The sequence below is a fragment of the Callithrix jacchus genome, chromosome 7 (assembly GCF_049354715.1).
Source record: "Callithrix jacchus isolate 240 chromosome 7, calJac240_pri, whole genome shotgun sequence".
Classification (NCBI taxonomy): Eukaryota; Metazoa; Chordata; class Mammalia; order Primates; family Cebidae; genus Callithrix; species Callithrix jacchus.
Window position 1 is genome coordinate 112,446,425 of NC_133508.1, and position 8,280 is coordinate 112,454,704.

General features: G+C 38.2%; 1 non-coding gene across 1 annotated transcript; it reads left to right on the forward strand.

Moving 5' to 3' along the window:
- Positions 1 to 3,111: 3,111 nt before the first annotated feature.
- Positions 3,112 to 3,218, forward strand: LOC118143371 (U6 spliceosomal RNA). Its single transcript, XR_004727598.1, has one exon. It is a non-coding gene; the product is annotated as a U6 spliceosomal RNA (small nuclear RNA).
- The last annotated feature ends 5,062 nt before the right edge of the window (positions 3,219 to 8,280 follow it).

Below are 8,280 nucleotides of genomic sequence, written 5' to 3' on the forward strand. Positions count from 1 at the left end.
AAATGCTGAAGAGTGATTTACTTCCAATTATGTGGTCACTTTCAAAATAGGTGTAATGTGATACTGAGAAAAATGTATGTTCTGTGGACCTGGGGTGAAGGATTCTATAAATATTCACTGAGTTTACTTGTTCCAGGTCTGAGTTCAAATCATAAATGTCCCTGTCAATTTTCTATCTCGTCAATCTGTCGAATATTAACAATGTGGTGTCAAAGTCTCCTGCTATTATTGTGCGGGAGTCCAAATCCCTTTATAAGTCATTAAGAACTTGTCTTATGTATCTGGGTGCTCCTATGTTGGGTGCATATATATTTATAATCATTGACTCCTGTTGATCCTTTTACCATTATGTAATGTCCTTCTTTGTTTCTTTTAGTCTTTGTTATTATTAAAGTCTATTTTGTCAAAGACGAAAGTTACCACTCCTGTTTTTTTTTTTGTGTGTGTGTGTGTGTGTGTGTGTATGTGTTGTGTTTTGCTCTCTATTTGATTGGTAAGTCTTCCACCAACCCTTTGTTTTGAGTCTTTGTGTGTCCTTACTTATAAGATGGATCTGAATACAGCATACCGATGGGTTTTAACTTTTTATTCAATTTGCCTGTCTGTGTCTTTGATTGGGGCATTTAATCCATTTAAATTTAGGATTAATATCGATATTTGTGAGTTTAATATCGTCGTTTAATGCTAGCTGGCTATTTTGCCCATTAGTTGATATAGATTCTTTGTCATGGAGATACTCTTTACCTTTTGGTAAGTTTTGGGGATGACTGATACTGGTTGTTCCTTTCTGTGTATAGTGCTTCTTTCAGAAGCTCTTGTAAAGCAAGACTGGTGGTGATAAAATCTCTGAGTGCTTGCTTCTTCAAGAAAAATTTTATTTTTTCTTCATTTATGAAGCTTAATTTGGCTGGATATGAGATTCTGGGTTGAAAATTCTTTCCTTTGAGGATTTTGAATATTGACCCCCTACTCTCTTCTGGTTTGTAGGGTTTCTGCTGAGAGATCTGCTGTGAGTCTGATAGGATTCCCTTTATAGGAAACCTGACCTTTCTCTCTAACTGCCCTTAAAATTTTCTCCTTTATTTCAACCCTGGTGAATCTAACGATTATATGTCTTGGGGTTGCTCTACTTGAGGAATATCTTTGTGGTGTTCTCTGTATTACCTGGAGTTGAGTATTGTCCTGCCTTACTAGGTTAGGAAAGTTTTCCTGAATAATATTCTGAAGAATATTTTCCAGCTTGGATTCATTCTCTTCATGACATTCAGATACATCTATCAAATGTAAATTAGGTCTTTTTACATAGTCCCATATTTCTTGGAGACTTTGCTCATTCCTTTTTACTCTTTCTTCTCTAATCTTATCTTCTCGTTTCACTTCATTAAATTGGTCTTCGACCTCTGATATCCTTTCTTCTGCTTGATCAATTTGACTGTTAAAACCTGTGCATACTTCATGGAGTTCTTGTATTGTATTCTTCAGTTCCATTAATTCACTTATATTCCTCTCTAGATTGTCTATTCTCATTAGGATTTCATCAAATCTTTTTTCAAGGTTCTTAGTTTATTTACAGTGGGCTAGAACATGTTATTTTAAGTCACAGAAGTTTCTTATTATTCACCTTCTGCAGCCTAATTCTGTTATTGGAATGCACTCATTTTCCATCAGGCCTTGTTCCCTTGTTGATGAGGAACTGTGATCCCCTGTAGAGGGAGAGGCATTCTGATTTTGGGTATTCTCAGCCGTTTTATGCTGGTTTCTTCCCATCATTGTAAATTTATCCACCTGTTGTCTTTGTAATTACCGACTTTCAAATTAAGTCTCTGAGTGGACTTCCAACTTGTTGATTCCCAGTGCCAGAATCTGAGCAACCCACTGTGCTGGCCAAAACAGCCGTGTTAAGATTTGTAGTGCTTTACTGCCTGGGTATCTCTGGTTTGGCTTCCTTCTTGAGTCCCTTTTTCAATTAGCTGAATAGGCAACTCTGCCTTCCTGGAGCTCCAAACGTCGACCAAAAGGGGACCCAGTCCTGTTCACTCTGCACCAAGAACCGCCGTGCTGGGGCACCGGCAAAATCGCCGCACCAGCCACAAGAGTCGCGCTGGCAACCTGTGGGGTTCCTCTGCTGGGAATCTCCTGGTCTGTGAGCAACAAAAATTTGCCTGAAAGTGTGGCATCCTCTCGTTCTCTGTGCTTTCACTGGGAGCTACAATCCTGAGCTGCTAGTAATCAGCCATCTTGGATCTCTCTCCTCCTTGCTATATTTTTTTGAGTTTCTTACAGATTCTGGATATTAGTCCTTTGTTGAGTACATAAATTACAAAAATTTTCTCCCATTCTGTGTGTTGTCTGTTTACTTTGCCAATTATTTCTTTTGCTGTGCAGAAGCTTTTCAGTTTAATTAGATCCCATCTATTTATCTTTTTTAAAAAAATTGCATTTGGGTTTGGGTTTTTGGTATGAACTCTTTGCCTAAACTAACACTGAGAAGAGTTTTTCCGGTGTTATATTCCAGAATTTTTATGATTTCAGGTCTTGGATTTAAGTCTTTGATCCATCTTCAGTTGATTTTTGTGTAATGTGAGAGGTGAGGATCTAACTTCATTCTTCTATACGTGGTTTGCCAATTTTCCCAGCACCATTTGTTGAATGTGATGTCCTTTCCTACTTTATGTTTTCATTTGCTTTGTCAAAGATCAGTTAGCTGGAAATACTTAGCTTTATTTTTAGGTTCTCTATTCTGTGTCATTAGTGTACATGCCTATTTTTATGCCAGTACCATGCCACTTTTGTAACTGCAGCCTTGTGGTATAGTTTGAAGTCAGGTAATGTGATGCCTCCGGGTTTGTTCTTTTTGCGTAGTCTTGCTTTGGCTATGTGGGATCCTTTTAGGTTCCATATGAATTTTAGGATTGTGTTTATAACGAGAAATTTTCTCTAAACACTTTGGCTGATTGTCCCACCCTTTATTTCTTCCTATAGAAATAGAAATATTAGATGAGTAAGGTTAAAAGGACTATGGTGAATGGTTAGCTGTTCAGTCCTCTTCCTTAGGAGCCAGCTGCCCTTGGGGAATAGGCATCTGCCTTGTTATTAGAAAACTTGGTTTATGTGTTTACTTTAACAGCACATGTACTAAAATTGGAATGATACAGAGAAGATTATAATGGCCCCTATACAAGGATGATATGCAAATTTGTAGAGTGTTCCATATTTTTAATCATTGGCATCCCTGAAAGAGAGGGAGAGGGCACAAACAAGTTGGAAAACAAATTCCAAGTTATCTTTTATGAAAAATTCCTCAACCTCTCTAGAGAAGCCAACAGTCAAATTCAGAAAATACAGAAAACCTCTGTAAGATTCTACAGAAGAAGATCATCCCCGAGACTCATAATCAGATCTTCTAAGGTCAAAATGAAAGAAAGTAATGTTAAAGGCAGCTAGAGAGAAAGGGCAGGTCACCTATAAAGGGAACCTCATCAGGCTAACAGCGAGCTGCTCAGCAGAAACCTTACAACCCAGAGGAGATTGAGAGCCTATATAATGTTCTTAAAGAAAGTATTCAACCAAGAATTACATGTTCAGCCAAACTAAGCTTTCTAAGCAAAAGAGAAATAAGATCCTTTCCCAATAACTAAATGGTGAGGGAGTTTGTTACCACCAGACCTGCTTGACAAGAGATCTTGAAAGGATCACTAAATATGGAAAGGAAAGACCATTGATAAGCAATATAAAAACACACTTAAGTGCACAGGCCAGTTACACGATAAAGCAACCGTACAAACAAACCAACATCATAACCACCTAACAACACAATGGCAAGATGAAATGCATACATATCAATTTTAACTTTGAATGCAAATTGGTGAAATGCCCCCACTTAAAAAGCACAGAGTGGTAATCTGGATAGAAAACCAAGACCCAATAGTATGCTGTTTTCAAAAGACCCATCTCACATGCAATGACATCCATAGGCTCAGAATAGGGGCATAGAGGAAAATCTACCAAGCAAATGGAAATCAGGAAAAAGCAGGGATTACAATCCTAACTTCAGACAAAACAGCTTTTAAACCAACAAAAATAAAAAAAGGCAAAAAGGGGCATGACAATAATAGTAAAGAGTGCAATTCAACAAGAAGAACTAACTATCCTAAATATATATGCATCCAACACAGGAGCACCCAGATTCATAAACCTAGTTCTTAGAGACTCAGAAAGATATTTAGACTCCCACACACAATAATGGTGGAGACATCAATACTCCACTGACAGTATTTGGCAGATGATTGAGGCAGAAAATTAGCAACAATATTCAGGACCTGAATTCAACATTGGACCAAATGGATCTGAGAGTCCTCTACAGAATACTTCATCCCAAAACAACAGAATACATTCTTCTCATCACCGCATGACACATACTGTAAAATAGACCATGCAATTGGACATAAAACAATCCTTAGCAAATGCAAAAGAAAGGAAATACCAAACACACTCTCAAACCATAATACAATAAAATTAGAAACCAAGACTAAAAATTGCTCAAAACTACACAATGACATGAAAATTAAACATCATGCTTTTGATTAACTTTGGGGTAAATAATGAAATTAAGACAGAAATCAAGAAGTTCTTTGAAACTAAGGAAAACAAAGATACAACATACCAGAATCTCTGGGCAGCTAAGGTAGTGTTAAGAGGGAAATTTATAACATTAAACGTCCACATCAAAAAATTAGAAAGATCTTAAAGTCACAACTTAACATCACAACTAAAAGAACTAGAGAAGTATGGGCAAACTGACCCCAAAGCTAGGAGAAGACAAGAAATGACAAAAATCGGTGCCGAACCGAAGGAGACCAAGACATGAAAGACCATTCAAAAGATCAACAAATTCAGCAGCTGTTTTTCCTTTGGAAAGATTAATAATATAGGCCACTAGCTAGATTAATATGAAGAGAGAGAGAGATTCAAATAAAAACAATTAGAAATGCCAAAGGCGATATTATCTCTGACCCCCCAAAAATAAAAACAACCATCAGAAAGTACTATAAACACCTCTATGCGCACAAACTAGAAAACCGAGAAGAGATGGTTAAATTATTGGACACATACACCCTCCCGAGACTGAAACAGAAGAAACTGAGTCCCTGAACAGACCAATAACAAGCTTCAAAATTGAATCAGTAATAAATAGCCTACAAAAAAAAAAAAAAAAAGAAGCCCATGCCCAGACAAATTTAAAGCCAAATTCTACCATATGTACAAAAAAGAGCTGGTATTATTCCAACTGAAACTATTTCAAAAATTGAGGAGGAGGGACTCTGGCTCATCTCATTATATGAGGCCAACATCATTCTGATACCAAAACCTGGCAGAAACACACAGAAAAAGAAAATTTCAGGTCATTTCCTTGAGGAACATTGACGCAAAAATCCTTAATAAAATACTGGCAAACCGAATCTAGCAGCACATCAAAAAGCTAATCCACCAAGATCAAGTAGGCTTTATCCCTGGGATGCAAGATTGGCTCAAGATATGCAAATCAATAAATGTGATTCATCACATAAGCAGAACTACAGGCAAAAAAACACCCCACATGATTACCTCAGTAAACTAGGTATCAAAAGACCATACCTCAAAATAATAAGAGCCATTTACGACAAACTCATAGCCAACATCATACTGAGTGGACAAAAGCTGGAAGCACTCATCTTGAAAACCAGTGCAAGATAAGGATGCCCTCTCTCACCACTCCTATTCAACATAGTATTGGAAGTCCTGACCAGGAAAATCAGGCAAAGAGAAAAAAATAGAGTGCATCCAAATAGGAAAATGGAAGTTAAACTATTCCTGTTTGCAAATGACATAATCCTATATCTAGAAAACCCCAGAGTGTCAGTCCAAAAGCTCCTTGAGCTATTATCAACTCCAGCAAAGTTTTGGGATACAAAATTAATGAACAAAAATCCCCAGCATTACTATACACCAACAATAGCCAAGCCGAGAGCCAAATGAGGAACACAAGCCTGTTTACAATTGCCAAAAAAGGAATAAAATGCCTGAAAATACAGCTAACCAGAAAGGTAAAAGATCTCTAAATGAGAAGTACAAAATACTGCTCAAAGACATTAGAAATGACACAAACAAATGGAAAAAACATTTAATACTCATGGATTGGAAGAAACAGTATCATTAAAATGGCTGTACTGACCAAAGCAATTTATAGATCCAATGCATTCCTATCAAACTACTGATGACATTCTTTATAGAACTAGAAAAAAACTATTTTAGCATTCATATGAAACCCAAAAAGAGCCCAAATAACCAAAGCAATCCTAAGCAAGAAAAACAAAGCTGGAGATATCTCATTATCCAACTTTGAACTATACCACAGGGCCACAGTAACCAAAAGAGCATGGTATTGGTACAAGAAGACACATAGACCAATGGAACAATAGAGAGACCAGAAATAAGGCTGTACACCTACAGCCATCTGATCTTTGACAAAGCTGACAAAAACAAGTAATGGGGAAAGGAGTCCCTATTCAGTGCTTCTGATTTCTTGCTCCTGGTATACATTCAAGTTGGGGAGACATTTCCCATATGTCTTGTGCCCACAATAAAAGGCTCCAAGAAAACTCTATTTTAATCTCCCACTTAGGGTATAAGAGAAGGAAATGGTTTGAGAGGACATGGTGTCCCCTTTTCCCAGGTGTCACCAGAGCAAGGTCCTTTAAATTAATGACACAAGAGAGGATGGTTTCTATGGACTTTGCTTCTTAGCTTCCAAGACAGCTTTGAAAGGCCACATAGCTGTGATTTCCTAAGTGCCAACATACATGCACTCAGGAAGTACCATGCAAGACACTTGGCATATACAATTCAAAACAATACTACCAGATAGGTATTTAACAGATGGGAAAACTGAAACATAGAAAGTTTCAATAACTCCTCTAAGCTCATCCAGTGAAAAAGTGGCTGGCCTATGCAGAGCTGTTTAACTTATAGTTGGAAGCCCTGTAGATTAGCTGCAATAGCAGTTCTGAACTCCCAGGATCACAGTGAAACTGCCTAGACTGGTGTCTTGCTCAGAATAGACAGATGAGTGAATTAATCAATAGTTAAGATGAGGTCTACCAGGAAGCAGCCTCTTTTTGGCAGCATAAACTTCTCCCAGTGAAATCTTAACATTAAAACTCAACATACAAAAATCAAAAGCTTAGCAACTTCGGTTGACATGAAGGTGGCAGAACCGAGCATCTCTTGAGGCTTTCTTCTTATTTCCACCTAAAGTCCCCAAAGCACTGCCATAAAATTGCAAAACTTGGCCCCAGTAAAGCTGGAAAACTACCACATGAATCTAGCTCCCAGCACAGCGTGACAGACAGTATACTATTTATCTGAAAAAGTCCTCCTCCGGGTTACAGGGTGTTAACATGGAACTCTTGTTATTTTGGTTTCTGTTGACAATAGATGCATTCCAAAATAACAGACCACCTTATTATTACAAGAAATTATTACATGAATAATACAGAGTTTATCGTAAGACTTCACTTGTCTGCAGTATAGAGGATATAGAACGTTCAAGTTGTTGGCTATTGCAAAGGGTCTTGTGAGGAAAGTATTGGAGGGTCCCTTTCCTTTTCATCATCTCAGTTCAAGGGAAAGAGGCTCCAGCAGGTTCACTTGGAGAATTTGAGTCTTGCTTCTTCTGGTTGGCAGGCATAGTGGAGCAAGGGAGGATGAGGAGAGAAAGACCTGGCGAGTTACTTTACCAGTGGAGTGGAGAATAAATGCTGTTGTGTTGGGAAGGGCCTGCACTTCCAGATTGTCTGTGTGTGAAAACAAGACAGCATGGAGTTTTCTTAGATCTTGTTCAATGGGATCACCTGAAGGATACTAAAGCCCCAGCAGAAAAGAAGCTGAAGGAGGATTCCTAGGGACAGAGGAAAAAAAAAAGAAACAAACTAGACTGCATTCACCCAAGTCAAGGAAACTGCTGAGATGAGATAACCAGGAATAAGGAAGATCCCCAAGGAGCACAAAAGAGTCAGCTTAAGTACCTACCAGCCCCAGGGAGTGGGAGCCATTGTAGCAGCACAGTCACAGTGGCTTCCATGCCCCTTCATCTGTCCTTCCTTCCCTTCCTTGTATGTGGAAGTGTCAGAAATCACAGTGAGCCTGCTATGGGAGGAGAAATAAGCATGAGGCAAAGAAAGAGAGAAATATCATACTCCCATGACATCCCTTTCATTTTAAATTACTGGTTTTAAGCTGTCT